This window comes from Aulonocara stuartgranti, assembly GCF_965226115.1.
Source record: "Aulonocara stuartgranti genome assembly, chromosome: 7".
Taxonomy (NCBI): domain Eukaryota; kingdom Metazoa; phylum Chordata; class Actinopteri; order Cichliformes; family Cichlidae; genus Aulonocara; species Aulonocara stuartgranti.
Window position 1 is genome coordinate 9,034,164 of NC_138945.1, and position 10,624 is coordinate 9,044,787.

At 39.7% G+C, this 10,624-nt stretch overlaps 1 long non-coding RNA gene across 1 annotated transcript; it reads left to right on the forward strand.

The window, feature by feature from the left end:
* LOC309711467 lies at nt 1-6,914 on the forward strand. The gene is made up of 3 exons (XR_014277978.1): nt 1-431; nt 5,324-6,478; nt 6,556-6,914. It is a non-coding gene; the product is annotated as an uncharacterized lncRNA (long non-coding RNA).
* Nucleotides 6,915-10,624: the final 3,710 nt, after the last annotated feature.

Here is a 10,624-nt window from a genome sequence, read left to right on the forward strand (position 1 = left end):
CATGGTTATATACCTGCAACACATCTGACAAGTGCAAACAGAAAATGGAGTGATCCATCACAAACTTCAACAATTTGCTCTTTTTAATCCACACAATGATTTTGGTTTGTGCTGATATCTTTGGAAAAAGATTTCTTCACTGACAAGTTGGGATCTAACATCACAAACTGACATCTGGTGATACGATGTACCAAATAAAAATGGGCCTCAGTAGATGTCATGGTTCCCTTGCTCTCTTTTGCTGGCCTGCTTCTTTCTCTCTCCTCTTTCGGTGTATGCCTGTGTTGTTGTCCGTGTGCTTGTCTTTTTTAGGGGATGCTCCTCCATCTTCCCGTCCCTCAGTCACTTGTGAACAATCAGCTGATTACTCGCCTGTTCCTCGCGAGGTCTTCATGCTGGCTTCTAAACAACCAGATCATTGCAGTACCAAGGTAACGTATTATGCCACAGTCATGTCACATTTTCCATCAGTTCTTGCCTTTGAATAGAATAGAATAGAATAGAATAGAATAGAATAGAATAGAATTCAACTTTATTGTCATTGCACATGCACAGGTACAGGGCAACGAAATGCAGTTTGCATCCATCCAGAAGTGCTTTAGTGATATAGATATATTACAATATATATTAGCAATAATATAGATATGTGAGTATATTACAGAAATGGGTCTATTATGGTATGTTATAATGTACACGGTATGAAGTAGGTTGTGAATATTCTATAACTATAAGTATGTACAGGCTGTAGTGAGTACAAGCTATGTACAGGATATGAACAGGATATAAATATGAAAAACTATACAGAATATGAAATAAATAACTTTACAGAATCTGGGATATACAGCTATACAGAAATGGGAACTATGCAAGTTGTAAACAGTTGTAGGATTAAAAATTATCGAATGTACAGAATGATTATTTACACAGAGCTATACAGTAGTGCAGTTAAGATAAGTGAGGGTGTAGATAGTTTCTACAGAGCCTATATAAAGTGCTAGTGGTTGTGAGTGGTGGTTCAGTCCATGTTATTATTGTGTTTGAGGGTACAGTTGTCCATTGTGGGTGTGTGTATGTTCAGTCCATGAGTTTAACGTGGGTCAGATGTCAGGAGGCAGAGTTCAGGAGTCTGACAGCTGTGGGGAAGAAGCTGTTCCGGTACCTGGTGGTCTTAGTCCGGAGGCTCCTGTGGCGCCTCCCAGAGGGCAGGAGGGTGAAGAGTCCATGTGATGGGTGACTGGGGTCTTTGATGATTTTCCCAGCCCTTTTCAGACACCGCTTCCTGTAGATGTCTTTTATGGCAGGAAGTGGTGCTCCGGCGATGCGCTGGGCAGTTTTCACGACCCTCTGCAACGCCTTCCGGTCCGAGGCAGAGCAGTTCCCGTACCAGACTGTTATACAGTTGGTCAGGATGCTCTCGATGGTGCAGCGATAGAAGTTCACCAGGATGTCTGAGGACAGGTGGTTCTTCCTCAGAGTCCTCAAGAAGAAGAGGCGCTGGTGAGCCTTCTTGACCAGCTTGGAGCAGTTGGTCGTCCAGGTGAGATCCTCGGAGATGTGGACTCCCAGGAACTTGAAGCTGCTCACACGCTCCACAGCCGTCCCCTTAATGTGGATGGGTGGATGTGGGTCAGCATTCCTCCTGTAGTCCACGATGAGCTCCTTGGTCTTCTCGGTGTTAAGCAGCAGGTTGTTTCTGTCGCACCACTCAGCCAGACGATCCACCTCCTCCCTGTAGGCGGCCTCATCGTTGTCACTGATGAGGCCAATCACCGTGGTGTCATCTGCAAACTTAATGATGGTGTTGGAACCATCAGCAGGTCTGCAGTCGTGGGTGAAGAGGGAGTAGAGGAAAGGGCTCATCACACAGCCTTGTGGTACACCGGTGTTCATTGTGATGGTAGATGAGCAGCGGTTATCCAGCCGGACATGTTGGGGGCGGTTGGTCAGGAAGTCCAGTAACCATTTGCAGATGAGGGAACTGATACCCAGGTCTGTCAGTTTCCTGATGAGTTGTGAGGGGTGGATTGTATTGAATGCTGAACTGAAGTCTATAAACAGCATTCTGGCGTAGGTGTTGTTGTTGTCCAGGTGTGAGAGGACAGAGTGCATTGCGATGGAGACTGCATCCTCTGTGCTCCTGTTCCGGCGGTATGCGAATTGGTGGGGGTCCAGGGTGGGGGGGAGACAGGATTTGAAGTGTGCTAGGACCAGTCGCTCTAAGCACTTAGTGATGATGGGGGTGAGTGCTACTGGGCGGTAATCATTGAGGCAAGATGGGTTGCTCACTCTTTGTTTCTGTGCAGACGTTTCAGTGTTACGGATCTCCATGACCTTCTGTGACAGTGTCTGAGTGTGCCTCCAGACAACCTTCCCTACCTCTGCCCCGTCTCCTGGAGCCCACAGTGTTTATCCTGTATTGATAACTATCTGCAAATATACCTGTAAGACTTTACCACAGTGTCTCATCATCATTCTGTTGTTTTCATAACAGTACACTGTAGAAATAATGGACTGTCTAATAGGTATTGAGGTCATAGTGAATGTAGTTTATTAGTGTGTGTCGTAGTATGATTTTGTTGTTGATAGGATTTAAGATTAGAAAATAGAAAATAGTCCTGGGATGGGAACAAAGAACTGGGGTGCAGGGAAGTGGGGCAATTAACCCCAAACACAGGACAGTAGCAAGATTTACTGAGGGTGAGGGGCAGACAATTGCCAATGTACATTACCTTAAAAGGAGATGGGGGTCAGGGTGTCAGCACCCCAGGCCACTTTACCAGTGTTTTTCCATTGTGGGGGATTTACTGTAGAAATTGGAGACCAGAGACTATAACTGTAGCTGTTGTGTGAAACTCTTCAGATCAGCCTTTAGAGTAGGACTGCACAGGATGCAGTGTGCTGATCTCCAGATGCATCTGTAAGGAAAATGGGTAATAAAAGGATTGTGTGAAATTTGGAAACATCTCTGCGTGATCTCTACCGAGACAAAAAGAATTGGAGAGTCTCAACAACACTAAGTAGATATTCCACTAAATCTCATTTGTGATTTATGATAAATGTTACCGTTAATTATTTATATTTCTTTACGCTTCTGATTAATTTAGTAAAACTTCTAAACGATTTTTACTGTTGTCAGAAAATAAGACATTTCTAATTCTCTACAGACTTTTGAGCTGTAGTATAGATTGCAATAATAGTGTATGGTTATTGTTTATAGCAGATGAAATAGCAGTATCAGGACAGATACGAGAGAAACGCTCTCGTATTTTAACATTAAACTCATAACTTTCCTTTTTGATGGTTTGCATTTGGCCTCTCAGGGCCACTGCAGTACAGCCCCCCCCCCCCCCCCCCCCCATTTTTTTTTAACTTAACCCAACAACATAGTTGGTTAAATTATACAAAAAAAAAAAATCATATGTGCCCATAAAAGAGGTCAAAATAACAGAACTCTACTCAAAGTTAACAACAACCAATACTGATACCTCAAACAAACTGACCTCACTAAAGAAGACAACGGGGGAAACTTAAATAGTGGCTGATCAGCCCACAAAAATCACAAAAAGGGGTAAAGCACACAAAAACCTAACTGAGACCAAAACCAGTTATTTATTATCCTGTAAATTAAACCTTATATTTAAAGAAAGACCAATGTGAATGCAGTGTTGTGTGTAAGCCTCTACACTGATATTACCACTGTGTGGCTGTAACTGCAGCCATCACACCGCCTGACCACGTTAAGGTGGTAATCTCTCAGGGGGAAAACAGAAAAACAAAACAACAAAAAATAAAATAAAATAATGCTCATCAGATTCTAACAATTCAAAACATGACATTTATCTTAACTGGATGACCTATATAATAAATATATTCTAACCCAACAATAGTACTTCACACTATTGCCAATATTAACAAAACCAAAAAGGGTAAGCCAAGTTATTTTAAAAAAAGACAATTCACAAAGTCTTGAAAAATAGAAATAAAGAATAAAAATCCTCAATCCACTCTATAACAACAGTCTCCTGCTTCCCTGCAGATCAACACGTTCTCACTCCTAACTCGTCATATGTGCGACGCCCATACAGCATGTATCACTTCTCAGTTATTTATTGCACTTCTTGCTCGTCAGTGAGGCACTTTTAGTGCTTTATCTATTTTTGTGTGGGGACTTGTTATAAATCAGTCTTCAACCTTTAATCTCTCTCTGAAAATGACTGGGATTAAATGCAGTGTAATAAACTTTCCTGAACGTGTGTCTTGTCATGATCTCCAGTGCTGCCATTTCATAGGATCTCCTGTCCAGGGCTTCTCAAACGTTGGTTGTTTTTATAACTCCTCTCACCTTCTGCTCTTGTGTCTGCTGTGATAAGCCTTTTATACTCACCCATTTTATTTCCATTTCTGTTTCTCACTATTTTTCTTAACAACATTAAACCAGAATCAAGGTATGACTCAAGTATGTGAGGAAATTCTACACTAATTGGTACCTGCGGTCTTTCTTATGTTACATACCACACCCCAAAGAAAGGGCACACATAATGCAGACACATTTTCAGTGACCCAAATAACATTCAAACACGCTCCGTATCATAACCTCCTTTTTGTTTGTGTTTATTTTAAGCAGTTGATTTAACATAAGGATTAAAATAGAAAGAACAATCCTTGAAATAACACATGTGTGTGAAATACATAATACAAAACATAAAATAAATAAATATGTCAAACCTCCTGAGATCCAGCCTCACAATCACTTGTTCTATGATGACTAAAGGAAGTTTATTTACTTCATAGACCCAGTGACGCCCATTCAGTTTCATTATCCAGGAAATAACAGCTGATGCTCACTTCTGTTTAAGACACAGTCCAATCTTAGGTTCCTCATCCTGAGTGGAACAATGGGTCTATAGAATAGAATAGAATAGAATAGAATAGAATAGAATAGAATGCCTTTATTGTCACTATACAGTTGTACAGAGCATCTCATACTCAGTGTAAACATGGCGGGGGGGGGGGGGGGGGGGTACAGTTCTGCAGCGCTATGTACATATGAACAGTATTAACATGAGGAAAAACATATATATATATAAAATGTACAATATACAAGACGTAAGTAATATGTAATAAATAGTGTTATGTATATACAGTTGAGTATTGCACATGGAATTGGTATAAATAGTGTTATGTATATACAGTGTGAGTACAGCTGCCTTTTTCAGATCATCTCTACATTATATGAGTTGATGATTCTAGCATTACAGATAATGTCTTAATTATTCCAGACTGAGCTGTGGTGAGATCTTTTATTTTCTTTCTTGTGTTTCAGTGACAGCCTTAGCCATCACAGCCGGGCAGGTAACAAACCTATTTGCTTATTTATTTATTTATTTTTGTCTCTAAAACTCATAAATACATATCAATACATGTATTCATTGTGAAGCATCCTGATGATCAGTAACCAAGTGTTTCTTCCTGAAACAATTACATGTAACTGTGCTGCAGTGAGGATAATACGATGTAGTATGAGGGCAAAGTTAAGAAAGGTATTATCGATCATTTTGAGAATAAAGTCAAAATGTGGAGATTACAGCTGTCTCAAGGCAAGCTGCCATGGTTGCTACTGTATATCATCTGAGTTGGTGAAACCGTACTTCAGAATTGGTTTTAGCAAGAAGGAAACATGAGCTAAAATAACCAGAACACAACTTTAAAATGCTTTTCACAGGAGTTTTAGCTCATGAGCTAAAACTCCCTGGTTTTAGCTCATAAACGCAGTGTGGTGATAAGTATTAGGTTGTACCAAAAAAGGGCTGGTAATAATAATAATAATGGATTGCATTTATATAGCGCTTTTCAAGACCCTCAAAGCGCTTTACAATTCCACTATTCATTCACTCTCACATTCACACACTAGTGGAGGCAAGCTACAGTTGTAGCCACAGCTGCCCTGAGGCAGGCCGACAGAAGCGAGGCTGCCATATCACGCCATCGGGCCCTCTGGCCTCTACTAGTAGGCGGTAGGTGAAGTGTCTTGCCCAAGGACACAACGACCAAGACTGTCCGAGCCGTGGCTTGAACCGGCAACCTTCCAATTACAAGACAAACTGCCAACTCTTGAGCCACGATCTAATGGACAGATGCAAGGTTATCGATGGTTACATCCTCGTGCAATAAAGAGGTTGAATGTTGTATCACACAATGGCTGATCAATTTGTTTCACTAACTCATCTAAATAAGGAATTTTGTAGCAGAAACAGTAATTATAGCAGTTTGTTGTGGGACAGTAATGTCCATATCAACAACTTTTTTCTTGTGGCTCTAAAACTCCATCGTAGCGTAGAGCCTCCCCGTCTTCTCTGTAGCTCAGTTACTTGATCTAAATCCTTGATCAGCTGTGTGCTGAGCTATGGCCCAGTTAGATGTTAATGTGTGTTCTTATGTTGTGTTATAGTGACAGCTGTGTGTACTGCTGCAGGAGCAAGTAAGCAGTTTATTTATCTTTAACTAATTTGAATCAAAGCCCGATCCATGTCTGATACATGTCTTGTCTTCCTGCAGTAGGTGCTGTAGTCACTGCTCCTGCTCTTCTGGGAGCTGCAGGTTTCAACTCAGCTGGAATAGCTGCAGGCTCCTGCGCTGCAGGCATGATGTCGTCTGCTGCAGCTTCTAATGGAGGAGAAGTGACAGCCGGAGGTGTGGTGGCTGTTTTGCAGTCAGCAGGTAAATATATAATTAGATGTTTTATTAGGATTTTAACTTACAACAACATGCAAAAAGAAGAAGTTCATGGCTTTGGGCCTTGGATTCCAGGCCGGAGTTGTGTCCTCAGCCTGTAGTCTGACTTGGAGGAAGAAAACTAAATCTTGTGGACCCCATTGCAGTGTGAGTGTGGTGGTTTCTTACTGGTCAATAGTAGACCTTACTACGTTCTTGTACGGGAGTCATTTTGAACCGTACGTAACATTTGACGTTTGTCGACAGGATTTTTATTCAGCATACAAAACCACCTGCCTTAGACTGATCAATATGGCTGATGAACTATCTGAAACCGTTAATATGGTGTGTGTGAATATCAAATAAAGTCTTATGAATCAAATTATGTCAGTCCTTCGTGACATGTATCACTTGTTTTTTTTTGGAGTGTTTTTTTTCTTTGTTTTTTAATTTTGTTATCCACATGAAAAATTCCAAAACTGCAGATTTTAGACACTTTAGACCTAAAATGTATATTCATTAGGGGAAAAAAACATTCATTTGTGATAGTAAACGTAAAACAACCTGAAAGACTCCATGTGACAGTCAGAACATTGAGCTTAACAAGTAAGGTCCAGTTATTTGTTTTAACAAACATTTCAAGCACATCCTCTAGTCTATTTGTAGGATTGTTGGCTGTCCACTCAAGAAGTTCAGAATACAAAAAGCAGAATAAGAGATTTTTGACTACCCGACTTCTGTCTGTATTAAGAGTGGCCTTTGGTGTCATATTTCAGCTGCTGCACATGTCAATTGATTTTGTAACACCAAGACTTTAATATTTGAGACTGCTATTAAGCAGGTCAAAAATGAAATTTCATGCTCATCTGAGGCTACATATATACAAACCCGATTTACTTCACACCACATCATTTTTCATATGTAGGAAAAGGTAAGTTCATCAGATGAAACTTAAAGGATCTTTGGCTCACGTCTTCATCTGGATCAGCGGTCCCCAACCCCCGGTCCGTGAGTCCTTTGGTACCGGGCCACGAGAGTTGAGGCTCAGGTGTGAAATGTCAAGTCAATGAAAGTAGAAAAATGTTTTAATATATATTAATTTTATAGTATTTTGTAAACGTAAACAGGGGTGGCCATTTTTGGCCACGAACAAGCTGAGAGGGAGTTTTTTTGTTTTTCTGTTACTGCACACAAAAAAACAAAGATACATAAAACTCATTGATACTTTTAATTATTGCTATGCATCTAACCTCCATCATGGTTAGAAAATAATTCAGTTTGCATGTTTTATTTGGAAAAAAATTGGGGTTTTGTGATTTTTTCCATTTATGAGTTCCTAGGATTATGTGATCTAACTGGTATTTAAAGGGTTAGAATTCTGAATTTGAATGAAATTTTGATTTTCATGAACAGCACTGATGCTAATCTAAAAAATCAAGTAAAAAAAAGTGGAAATTTTTCTTAATATATATGAATTTTATAGCATTTTGTAGTTGTAAACAAGGGGTGGCCATTTTTGGCCACGAACAAGCTGAGAGGGAGTTTTCATGTTTTTGCTCTCTCTGCACAAAAATAACAATGCATTATAATCAATGTTGATGTGAATCAATTACATGACCCATACTCTACTATTAATAATACAAGAAATTTCAGTAGCAACTCAATTATATAAAATTGCAAGATTTGAGGTTGTCTTCCAGCTAGTCGCAGTGGACAAACAAACTGGTGTTTAAAGGGTTAAAAATGTAAAAAGTAATAATTATTTTATATTTATGAAAAGAACTGAAGTTACTTAAAAGCTTTATGCAGATAAAATGGCAAAATAAACATGAAAATAACAGACCTAATCTGTTGGTGGCCACGAACAAGCTGAAAGGGTAGTGATTTTGAACAAAGGCAAGGCAAGGCAAATTTATTTGTATAGCACAATTCAACAACAAGGTGATTCAAAGTGCTTTACAGAGACATTAGAAACAAAAACAAATAAAAAGTATGATTTAAAATTGATTAAAACAAGCAAACAAACTAACTAACTAAACACACACATTTCACACCTGTTCGCGCGATCTGAACCCTTATCGTAAGGGGAGCTACCAGTCCTTCTGTGGACGAGCTACTTTCTATTTTAAATTCCCTGAATTTAAAATACTCTCTAGACCCAGTCTAGACCCAGCTGGGGAGCTACCCAGAGCTCTAACCCACTTAACAAACAAACAAACAAACAAAGCAGTATGTAAAATCAAAACAGATAAAATCAGAACAGTAGATAAAATCAGTAGTTAATGTAAGTTTTGAAATTTAAGCTTAACTAATTAACAAACAAACAAAACAGTATATAAAATCAAAACAGATAAAATCAGAAATAGATAAGATCAGTAGTTAATGTAAGTTGAGAAACTGCTTTTTCAATGATCTTACTTAAAAACGGGAGATTTGAGATCGGCCTGTAGTTGTTCATTTGTGTCTTGTCAAGATTGTCCTTTTTCAGTATAGGTTTGATTACAGCAGTTTTTAGTGGTTCTGGAAACACACCTGACATTAAGGAAAAGTCGACGATCTGTAACAGGTCTGACTCTAAAGTCTTTGAGACCTTTTTGAAAAAACTTGTTGGCAGGACATCTAAACAGCAAGAGGAGGAGTTCAGTTGACCTAAGATGTCCTCCAGGTCTTTGCTGTTAATCGGGTGAAACTCTTTGATGGTGTTTAAACAGTTTTTCAGTGGACACAGTACATATCCTGGATCTGCTGTTGATGTACCAACTGCTTGTCTAATCTTTTGGATTTTGTCTGTGAAGAATTTGGCAAAGTCATTGCAGGCCATGGTTGAATGAAGTTCAGCTGCCACTGGCACAGGAGGGTTTGTTAGCCTGTCAACTGTAGAAAATAAGACCCGAGCATTATGGCTGTTTTTAGTGATGATGTCAGAGAAGTAGGACCTTCTTGCACTCCTCAGTTGTAAATTATAATTGTGAAGTTTCTCTTTATAGATGTCATAGTGAACCTGGAGGTTTGTTTTTCTCCATCTGCGCTCAGCTTTCCTACACTCTCTTTTTTCATTTTTCACTAGTGTGGAGTTTCTCCATGGAGACTTTTTCCTTCCAGAGATAACCTTCACCTTAATGGGGGCAATAGTATCCATTACATTTAACAGTTTTGCATTAAAGCTATTGACGAGCTCATTGACTGAACCTTTGGACAGGTCAGGTGTTAATGGGAAGACCTGGTTAAAGATCTCACTACTGTCTTCAGTTATACACCGTTTTGTGATCACTGCTGTTGATATATTTGTGTGGGCTGAGATTTTACTTTCAAAGAAAACACAGTAATGATCAGATAAGCCCACATCAGACACAGCAATGTTTGAAATGCTCAGGCTTGGAGATCAGTAGGTCAAGAGTGTGTCCTCTATTATGTGTGGCCTCTGTTACATGCTGAGTCAGCCCAAAGTTGCCCAGAGTGTTACTCAGGTCTTTAGTCCCTTTGTCCTGAGGGTTGTCCACATGGATGTTAAAATCCCCAACAATAATTACACAGTCGAAATCAACACAGATCACAGACAGCAGTTCACTGAGGTCATTAATGAATCATTTCAATGTAAGCAGCTGTCTCCTGGAAGTTTTCAGTCTTTTGAATATGTGGCTTTACAGCTGAAGGCCCCATCCAAAGTTGTGTTTGTTAATGTTTACAGGCCTCCCAAATGCTGCACAGACTTTTTTAAATAAGACAGCATCCCCTCCTCCTCTCCTGCTTACCCTGGCCTCACTGATAAAACTGTAGTTAGGAAGCCAGAAGATCGCATGACGTCGTCATTGAATATAAGCGCAAACATTCCCACTCATTTTTCTTTCAACATATGATGAGGGGAGAGCGCGAACGCAGTCCCCACTACCAGAAATTATGTAGTCGAGATTCC